General features: G+C 51.0%; 1 protein-coding gene across 2 annotated transcripts in view; it reads left to right on the top strand.

Moving 5' to 3' along the window:
• Positions 1 to 9,711: 9,711 nt before the first annotated feature.
• The window catches only part of LYN (LYN proto-oncogene, Src family tyrosine kinase), a 112,674-nt gene continuing 111,316 nt past the window's right edge, over positions 9,712 to 11,069 (top strand). The window contains exon 1 of one of the 2 annotated variants that reach the window (XM_079902368.1): positions 9,712 to 9,807. The gene's annotated coding sequence lies outside the window, so the exon portion shown is untranslated. The remainder of the gene's footprint in view (positions 9,808 to 11,069) is intronic. The other variant, XM_079902369.1, reaches the window with a different exon arrangement.

Below are 11,069 nucleotides of genomic sequence, written 5' to 3'. Positions count from 1 at the left end.
AATGTACGGACACCAAGGGGGGAAAGCGGCGGGGGGGGGGGGGGGGTTGGTGGGATGAATTGGGAGATTGGGATTGACATGTATACACTGATGTGTATGAAATGGATAACTAATAAGAACCTGCTGTATAAAAAAATAAATAAAACAAAATTCAAAAAAATGTAATCAGGTTGGAAAATTTTTTTAAAAAATTTATTGAAGTATAGTTGATTTATAATGTGTGAATTTCTGCTGTACAGCAAAGTGGTTCATACACACACACACACACACACACACACACACACGTATATTTCTTTTTCACAGTCTTTTCCATTATGGTTTATCACGGGATATAGAATATAGTTCTCCGTGATATAAAATTAATTTTTAATCCACCGAGAAATCCATTCATCTAACAAACATTCACTGAGTGTCTTCACATCCCTGATGCTGTGCTAGTAAAGGTGAGTAGGACACCGTCCTCAACTTAAAGCAGCTCAGGACCCTCCTGGCCCTGCCTGGGGATGTGGCCACGCGTCATCTGCATTGGAGGATGAGGTGGGTCTTCACTGAAGGATGGCAGGAGACCGGTAGGATGCAGCCTAGTTCTGGTTCAGAAGCCCTGAGTGGACCCCAGCTCTCCTCTCACCACTCACGTGACCATGAACAAGCCTCTTCATTTCTCTCCGTCACACTTTCCTCATTTGTAGAGTGAGAGTCTCGTCGACTGTAGGACACAGCAAGCAGCACATGTGGCAAACATAACTGTGAGAATTACAGACATCGTGTATATAAGCGAGCGCCCAGCTCCCGAAACAGACTGCGGACTCAAGAACTAACTATGTTAGTTTACTAGGGCTGCAGTAACAGAGAACCACAAACTAGTGGCTTAAACAACAGAACTTTATTGTATCGTAGTTGTGGAGGCCAGACGTCCAAGATCAGGGTCTGGTTGACAGGGCTGGTTCCTTCCAAGCCCATGAGGAAGAACCTGCCTCTCTCCTAGCTTCTGGGGGTTTCCTAGCAACACGGGGTGCTCCTTGCTGGTAGCTGCATCACTCCAGCCTCTACCTTCATCTTTACATGTCTTGTCCCTGAGTGTAGGCATGTCTACCCGTGTCCAGATTTTCCTCTTTTGTAGACAGTCATATGCATTTGGGGTCCACCCTAATGCCCTCTCTTGACTTGATAACCTGCAAAGACCCTGTTTCCATATAGGTTGCATTCACAGCCCTGGAGATCAGGATTTCAGCATCTTTGGGTGGAGAGAATCCAACCCATAATGACTGATGCCAGGTCTTCCCCACAAACCAAGGCTGGACATCGCCTCCCTGGGCTCCCACCTTGTGGCGGCAGCCTCGCACTTTATTTGGCAAACTCACTGCAGCTCCTGTGCACTGTGCTGGGAGCTTAGAGTAACAACAACCAACAAACACAGAGCAAGAGACATAGCCTGGATCCTCCTTCATTCCACCGTCTGGTGCAGGAGCGTCTGGTGCAGGAGCGCCATGTATCAATAGATAAATAACAGCATTAGAAAGGGTGGAAAGTGACAAGTGTCAACAAGAGGTAGGAGTCACTTTCTGTAGGATTTCAAGGGAGGAAGAGAAGCGATGAATCTAATGAAGGCTTCCTGGAGGAGGTGGCACTTGAACTGGTCCTTGAAGGATGGGTAAGAGTTTACCATGGGAAGGTGGAGCGAAAGGGGATGTGTGAACACAAAAGACATAAAGGTACCTGTCGGTGCGGCCTAAGCCACATAGAAATACCTCCATCCCACGTCCTCAAAGCATTCGTTGGGTTTCTATTCCTCCTTCCACCTCTTCCCCTCCCCCACCCCCAGTGCCCCAGGCCATCACTACTTTATGCAGAGATTAGGAAAACTGGTCACTTCTCTGCCTTCACAGTACTTGTGTGAGGCACATGCGACTTGCTTTATAGACAAGCAAAGAGTCAAATTAAGTACAGTTTACCCAGTAATCACAGAAGAACCTCTTCAGACCCTGGGGTCAGGTAAATGAGCAATTCAGGTTCCAAATCATACTCATTCTGTCAAAGCTCTCCCACTGGGTGGTGAGGTAAATATCATTTTAAATTCTAACTTTCCTAATGCGACATTTTTCCTTTCGTAACTGTGAAACCTACCGACAATGAGATCTGAATAATCCCTGAGTAAGAACCAGATGGCTCACGGGACAGTTGTATATTTAGGATAGCAGTGTTCTCGGAGCTTAACAATAACTAATCAATGTAAACAGGACTTCCAAGGAACAGACACACATAAACTATCCGACAAAAAGACACACCCGTAAACCCACCCTGGAATGACCCACCCTTCAGAGGGTGGTTGAGATTTTACTGAGCGACCTGGAGGACTACTCTGCATTTCCTGGACTCTTCTGGAAGGGGGGTTAAGGAAAGGAAGATGATTTCCATGGAGCCGCAGAGCTCTCCCCTAACATCTGAGCTGAGTACAAGAGGCCCCTGACTCGTCGGTCTGACATGCTCCGTGGAGACGGGCCAGTGGGGCTCATATTAACACACACTAACCTCTCTTCACACAGAGTTAGAATCCAGAAAGTCCGATGGTGGCCAGAGGTGTACAAGCAAAGGTGGCCATGTGTGTACAAGAAGTGGTAATAAACAAACTGTGTTATCAGGCTGACTCTGCAGAGACCGGGGGGGATTCAGTTGATGCCTCCTACCAGGGCGAACAACAGAAGCCGAATTCATTTGAGGCTGAGATCCTTCAAAGGCAGCACAGACAAAAACAACATCCAAGACTGTCATCAAACTGAATATACACCTCTGTGCGCAAAAATGATACAACACTAAGAACTTACTGTATAGCACAGGGAACTCTGCTCGATACTCTGTGATACCTGTATGGGAAAAGAATCTAAAACGAGTGGATGTATGTATAGGTATAACTGACTCACTTTGCTGTACAGCAGAAACTAACACAACATTGTAGAATCAACTATACTCCAATAAAAAGTCATTAAAAAAAAGAAAAAAAATGATACAACACTGGCCAATGCAGATAAAAAATATCAGAATACAGAAGTCATTAACTTTATACAAACATCCTCATCTCGCGTGTCTTCACCAGATACTGTGTTTCTGGAATCGAGTTCAGAGCGCCACGTTGCTTCTGGTCTCCAGGAGGATGTGCAGGCTGACTGAAGGGGTCGGTGGGTGAATGAGGGGTGATGGCCTGAGCCAGACCCTGAAGGGCCCCTGACAGTTCACCATGAAAGGTCACGTGGACAATTCTGTCAGCACAGAGTGACGTAAAGCTCTGGGGAGGAGACCGGGTTTGTTTCATGCCGGGAAAGCAGTGCAGACACGCACGGGCAGCCCTTCCACGCTCACAATTTAAACTACTTTGTGGTCACGCCTATGAGAGAGGCCAGGGCAGCAGCCCCATCTCAAGGCCTCAGACGTGACCCCTGCCAGCTCTGAGCAGCGGGGAGGGTCTCCACCGACAGGAGCATATCTCCACGCACTTATCACCTGGGTCCACGAGGTGGGACACACACCGGAGCCCCTGCCTGGAGCTCCCACGTGGAGCCTCTGAGACTGGGCACAGCTCAAGGTCCCCAGATCAACGTAACCAGGAATACTTCCCCATGGAATAGCTACTTATAGGAGAGCTTAAAAGAAGGTGGAGGGGCTTCCCTAGTGGCGCAGTGGTTGAGAGTCCGCCTGCCGATGCAGGGGACACGGGTTCGTGTCCCGGACCGGGAAGATCCCACATGCTGCAGAGCGGCTGGGCCCGTGAGCCAGGTCTCTGATTAGACTACATCCTGAAGCCGCTCTGAGAATCAAGCGGTTTATGCCGTTCTGTTTGATCCTTGCCACCTGTTTTTCCAAATTCTTCCTACCTCCTTTGACTGACACATCCAGTTCCAGAAAGTTCATTTTGTTCAAAAGTCATAGGATACAGCATTTGGCAACCATCACAGTGACCATCGACTCAGGCAAGAATTGTCAATGGACGCTTAATGGGGAAAAGTCTGACGAAGACTAGAAACCTTTCAGTAGACACAGAGCACAGATATGGTTCAACATGGACAGTCAGAGAATCCGGCTGAAGGCTATCTGGTGATGCTTTGTGTTATGTTTGGAATTTTGCTCTAAGTCTGAAATTATGAAAAGCTAAATGCATGAGTTCCTAGAAACCGGAGGGGCACCCAGAAAACGGGTTTGGCACCTCTAGACATGAGACCAGGGGACAGGGCAGATCCTCCGGTCCTGCGACCAGCTCGATTGGAGGGGCTGAGCATCCTCCCTGAGGGTCAGAGGAAGGAAGCAGCAGGAGGTGGCCCTGGGGACCCCTCCTCAGAGAGAAAACAAGTGAAGCAATTCTTCCCCTTACCTCTGGGCGTTCCCTGCTAGACCCTAGGAACCCCCAATCTGACTATAGGAGACAATTTCTTTTTTAAAAAAAATGTTATTTTATTGAAGCATGGTTGATTTACAGTGTTGTGTTCGTTTCTGGTGTACAGCAAAGGGGTGCAGTTGTACATACATATACTAGTTTGCATCTGTTAACCCCAATCTCCCACTCCATCCCTCCCCCTCCCCTTGGCAACCACAAGTCTGTTCTCTGTGTCTGTGAGGCTGTTTCTGTTTTGTAGATAAGTTCATTTGTGTCATAGTTTAGATTCCGCATATAAGTGATATCATATGATATTTGTCTTTCTCTGTCTGGCTTACTTCACTTAGTGTGATCATCTCTAGGTCCACCCATGTTGTATTTCATTCTTTCTCATGGCCGAGTAGTATTCCAAGGAGAGAATTTCTTATGCATAGCTGACTATCTTGGTCTCATTACCATGGAGAACAATCTTGCGTATCACTGAGGAACAAATTAACTTTGTTGTGAGTTTCATAAGCTTCCGATCCCAGTTAAGTTACTGGTGATACTACTTTTCCTGTTTGTCTCAGTTTTAACGATTTCTTGTTCAGGTAGCTTGGGTCTTCCTTTATAAATGTAAAGGAAGGGAGAAGACTCGGCCTCAATTTCTCCGTTTGCTTCTGGGCGCACTGTGCTGTGTCTCGGGTGTTTCAGCCCGAGAAGCCTGAACTTCGTAGGGAGACTTGGCATCTAAGGGTCCGAGCTGGGCTTTGATGTCAGTCAGACAGAATGGGGTTCAATTCCAGCTCCCGCCACCTCAGCAAGGTGAATTTGGAAATGCCCTGCTGTGAGATGAGAAATTGGGGGTGAATGATGTATGTTATTTATTTTATTTAATTTATTTTTTGACCGCATGGCTTGCAGGATCTTATTTCCCCGACCAGGGATCGAACCCATGCCCCCTGAAGTGGAAGCGCGGAGTCCCAACCACTGGACCGCAAGGGAATTCCCTGAATGATGTACTTTAGGTTGAGGTTCTAGTAAAATGTTTAAGGGACATTTACATCATTTTTATGATGTCCCCACTTCAAACAACTGTTTGATTCATCAGTGCCAAATGCGTCAGATGAAAGGCTCTCCAGCGTGTTTTACTAGGAACACTGGTGGGAAGCAGAAATCCATCTGTCTGGCAGATTTGTCCCATATTCTCCCAGGATGTCCGGCTGGGGGTCCTTCCCAGTGGCTGCCCATCTTGGCTGCTCACTGGTACAATCTGGGGAGATTTGAAGTCTCTGAAAGTCTCTGATGATTGGGAATCCCACCCCAAAGACTTTAGTTTAAAGACCTGGGAAGGGAATTCCCTGGCGGTCCAGTGGTTAGGGCTCCGAGCTTCCGCTGCAGGGGGCACAGGTTCGATCCCTGGTTGGGGAACTAAGATCCCACATGCCGGGCACGGCAGCCAAAAGTAAATAAATAAATTTTTTAAAATAAATAAAAACCTGGGAAGGGCCTGGGCTGGTGATTCCCAGGTGCCGCCAGCTTGAGCCCCACTGTTCTGCATCATACGCTCAGGTCTGTGGCCGTGTTTTCAAGGGTCAGATGGAGAGTCTTAGCCTCCGCTCTGCCCCTCCCCGCAAAACCAACCTGGGGGCTTCCGCAGACGAGCCGTAAGAGTCCCTGAGCTGCACTGAGGAGCCTGAACCCCTGGAGGGAAGCTCCAGAGGGGCACTGGGGACAGTCCACAACGTGGCAGCGGGTGGGCTGCAGGTCAGATGGCGAGGTAGGTGGGCTGACATGAAAGTGTATGCAGAGATGACCAGTCTCGGCTGTAAGTGCCGTGACCGGGAGCGGGAAGTTGAAGGTCGTGATGCAGGAGAATCTCCGTGAGGTCAGGCCTTTCTTTTTCCTCCCACTGAACAATGGGCTGTTCCTACACACGGTAAGTTCTCATTATTCGTGGGGGTCTTGGTCTCGACAGTCGCCACAAATAATGAGTTAGCGAATACTGAGCCACTGTTCCTAGGAGGAATACAGGGTTAGGTGGCTGGGAGCCTCTGGCTGCCACATTTTCATCAGTTGATTGATAGATAACGTTGGTTATGTGTCTCTGTTTAAAGACACCTTATGTAACATATATTGTCGACTCAGTGACACTGAACTCACAGCCAACAGCACAGGTCACGTCCAAAGGCAGCTCATCTGCTACCTTGTTTCCTCCATGAAAGCACATTACAGCCTTCTTGCGCTCTGGGCACCAGACAGCACTTTAGCACTATGCTCGGGGCTATTTTAAATAGTGAACTCACCAACAAAAGGCACAAAAATGCAAAGAAGTTGCACTAAGCAGATCACATAAGAACTCATGCTTGTATAACAGAGCTAAAAGGAGAGGGCAGAGAAACACCTTGCTGACCTCAGCTGGGAACAGGTGAGTCAGGCGACTCAAAACGCTCACCGCTGTGCTCATGTCCACCAACGACTCTGAAAGCGCTGCCTGTGTACTGACTTTGGGGTTACAAGTGAATGTTGATGAGTAGGTGAGTTTGCAAACATGGGATCTGAAAAAAATGAGGATCGACTATACCTAGCTGACGCCATTTCCACTACTTCTCCTGTGTCTCCCCGCCACCCTCCAGCCACAGCCCTCATCTCCTTCAGAAGCCCACTTGCCCGTTAAGGGGTCTTTGCTGATTTGCAGCTGCCTCTGATCACTCCATTCTGTGATCAGTTCTCAACAGAGAATCTGTAGAGACAACTCTTCCCATCAAGCAATGAACGGATCAGTAGTACTAATGATGTATTTCAAAGCACCTAACTGAACTTTTGAGAGTGACAGGAGGAGAGAGAGAAATACAAAAAGCAATGCTGGGACTTCCCTGGTGGTCCAGTGGTTAAGACTCCATGCTCCCAACGCAGGGGGCCCGGGTTAAATTCCTGGTCAGGGAACTAGATCCCGAGTGCCTCAACTAAGATCCTGCATGCTGCAACTAAAGGATCCCGCGTGCCACAACTAAGACCTGGTGCAGCCAAATAATGAATGAATGAATGGATGGATAAATAAATAGAAGGGGTGGAGCTTGGGGAGGGGTATTTTAGGGGGAGGGAATTTAAAAAGCAAAAGGGATCATTAAGGGATTAGAAAAAATCATGTGTGTGAAACTTTTGAAAATTGTAAAGCACTGCAGAATTTAAAGGAAATTTCATTCAATAGAAATTAAAAATACATAAATAAATACTTCTGGGGATCTCTTTTGGAGATCCTTACTTTTGTTACACAAGAAAAGCAGTGGTGGAGCCTGCCGCAAGCCCAGCTCTGCCTGCTGTTCTGTCTTGGAGCTCTTGCTCCAAGAGCCCTTTCACCATAAACACTGGCAGGACCTTCCAGATGGGTTAGCCTACCCCAAACATTCTGTGTCCCGTTCTTACTTGCCAGATGCCTTTAGCCAGGACCTCAAGGACTCATTGGTAATCGTAGATATTTTCCATTAAGGCCAAGATATTTAAGAGGTCATTCTGAAGAAAAGTCCAGGAAACGGGCCCCTCAGGTACTGAATTATTCCATAGGATCCATGACATGATCAACACTTTCCAACAGGCAACGCAATCCCTCCTCTTCAACAGGAAACTAACCAACTACACACCAGGGATCACCACAGGTAGAAACCATCCTACTTTGTTGTTGGTGGTGAAGGCAGTAGTCTGCAGACCGTTTCCTCTGTTACCAACTACATACCAGTGATCATCACAGGTAGAAACCATCCTACCTTGTTGTTGCTGGTTAAGGCAGTAGTCTGCAGACCGTTTCCTCTGTTACCAACTACATACCAGTGATCATCACAGGTAGAAACCATCCTACCTTGTTGTTGTTGGTTAAGGCAGTAGTCTGCAGACCGTTTCCTCTGTTACCAGTAATAAATGACTGCTCCCTGGGTCATGTTATAAGACGGCAGACTGGACCGCTGAACTATGGCTGTAGCCTCAGGTGGGCCGGCCTCTCGAAAACATTGTTAATGACAGGTCATCGGTCTCACGAGCTTGGGGCCGTGTCTGGCACCCGATAGGCCCTATGTAGGTGTCTCCTATTATTAACACAAAGTCCAAATCTCCTACAGGGAGCTGTTTATTTCCTCGTAAATGCTACACTGCAGTGCAACGCTGAGATCCCAGCGAGTGGAATCTTGCTTAGAACAAGACGGATCATCTACCTTGGGTCCGTACGTGGCATTTACTGAGTTGGACCGTGAGCGTGAAGATGCAGTCATTCTTTCAACAAACAACGGTCAGGCACCTGCTGTGCGCCAAGCACCGTGCTACACGCGGGGATGAAGGTGTGCCAGGCACAGGGCGAGCCCTTTACGTGCTCCCACTACCCTGTCTCCATTTTTCCGGGAGGAGATTGAAGTTTTGAGGAACTGAGGAACCGCCAGGCCATTTAAGTCCACGACCACCCCCCACCCCTATCAACGCCCTGAACACCCCCGTGTATACCCTCAAGGAGCGACTCTACCGGTTAAGAACTCAAGGAGACCCTGAGCATCCTCTCTCCAGAGAACTCCAAATGTTGGGGGAGCAGAGCGCGCCCCTCTGCTGCCAGGGGCACCCCGCTTCCTAACACTCTAGGGAGTAGGTTGGAAGGGAAGGACAGGAGACGCGAGGGGTTCCGTCGCTGTGCCAGGACGCCAGGCGCCAGAGGGTCTCCTGAAAGATCCTTCTGTCCGCCTCCTCCCGAGGAGGTCGGGCCCGGGGCGGCTCCACGCTCCGGAGCTGCGGGCTGGGACGCAGGTTTCTTTGCCTTCAAAGCTCGGCGCGACGGCCACGCCAAAGCCCCAAACCTTGGGCAGGGGCCAAACGGTCACTTCCCCGCCCTCCAGGCGCGGTATGCAAATCCGAGCACCAGGAAGTAGCTGGGACCTCCCGGCCGAGCTCGGCTACGGCCAGTTCCTCCGCCGCCGCTCAGGGCCGCCGCCGCTCGCTCCCGGCCGTGGCGCCTCGGGGCCGGACGCGCCGCAGCCTCCAGCCCGCGGCAGGCGGGGCGGCCGCGCCACCCCGGGCCCGAGCCCGCACCCCGAGCCGCGCGCCCCCCGCCCCGCCCCGTCGCGGCCCCCGCTCGGACCCCCGGCCACCGTGGAGTGCCGCCGCCGCCGCCGCCGCCGCCGCCGCGCGCGACTCGCACCCGGAGCTGGTGAGCCGCGGGCGGGAGCCGGGAGGCGGGGGGCCGGGGCGGGCGGCTCCGCAGGTGTCTCTCGGCCCGGGACGCAGGGGCGGGGCGCGGGCTGCGGGCGGGGGCGGGCGCACCGCGGGTCCCTCCGGCGCCGCCCCGAGGGCCGGATGCTGTCCCCGCGCGGGCCGCTCCCTGCGTGGCGGGGAAGCCCCTGTCCACGCGACACACGCGCGCGCGGCGGAGGTCCCGCGGAGACTCCTCGTTGGCACGGTCCGGCGTCCCCTCCGGGCCTCGGGTCCCCGAGGTGAGCGATGCGGCCCGGCCCGGGCGCCCTACGAGGCCGGCGGGCGGCCGCCCTCCCCGGTGGCCCGGCGGGAGCGTGACGTCCGGGCGCGGCGGCGGCGGCGGCGGCGGGGGCGGTGCGCACCCTCCCGCGGAGCCCGGCGCCTCCCGGCCTGCGGGGCGGCGGTCCCGAGCCCCCGGCGGCCGAGAGGAAGCGAGAGTTATTTTAAGAATTCAGGGGTTGCCTTTCCTTCGCCTGGGGGGAAGGGTGTGAACGTCATTTCTCACTTTCCTGCGTTATCTCCGGCGTGTGTGTGTGTGTGTGTCTGTGTGTGTGTGTGTGTGTGTGAGTGTCTGAATTACCCCAACTTCTTTGCCATCTCAGTAACTTGAGTTCAACCCGGGTTTCACAGTTTCCTAGCTGAGTGTGAACTTGGGCCTGTTATTTGAAATTCTCGGTTTGGGTTTCCTCATCTTTAGAACATACCTACCTTCTGAACTGTTTATTGCACGTAAAGCCCCAAGCACATACTAGGCATTCCATAAACGGTGCTGTTATTATTGCGAATAATTTTGTCCATAACAACGAGGCTCCCTGGTTCTTTGCAATTTGATGGTTTTTACACCCAAACCTGCTTGTCAGATTTAGCCACCTGACCTTACTAATAAGTCTGCAGAATAAATACACCGGAGATGTGCTGTCCCAAAGCAGCGCCCCGGAGTCTGACTCACCCTAAGAACTAGCCAATGAGGAGATTTGACTTGCTTTTGATTTCTTGGCTACCCAGCAGCCGGCCGTAGGGTTCAGGAGGGCAGGGGCGTTCTCTCTGGCCAGCACCACCTAAAGTTGTGGGGAGGGGAATATGCGCTGAGAGAATACGGGAGCTTACTGAGTACTCCTAAGTACGTCCTGATAAGGTAAGCTCTGCTGGAAAAGGGTAGGATTCAGGTAGCTCTTGGTTCTCATTTGGAAGTAAGGAAGTCAAGCCGTTTTGAGGCTTGAAGAAATTGAATTTGATCACAAGGGGCTTTTGGTGACTGGGCCTCTTTGTGTTGTTTTTTTACATCTTTATTGGAGTATCATCACTTTACAGTGGTGTGTTAGTTTCTGCTGTACAGCAAAGTGAATCAGCTATATGTATACATATATCTGCTGGGCCTCTTTGGATGCAGAATGGGAGAACCCTCTTCCTGAGTGAAGGACAGAGGGCAGCTGACGTAAAGAAGCCAGGAAACCCGAGTTTGGGTCTCTTCCACCATTTATCACAGCTGTGATTTGGGATC

This window comes from Stenella coeruleoalba (genome assembly GCF_951394435.1).
Source record: "Stenella coeruleoalba genome assembly, chromosome: 17".
NCBI classification, from domain to species: Eukaryota; Metazoa; Chordata; class Mammalia; order Artiodactyla; family Delphinidae; genus Stenella; species Stenella coeruleoalba.
This window is presented reverse-complemented; position numbering and strand designations above follow the sequence as displayed.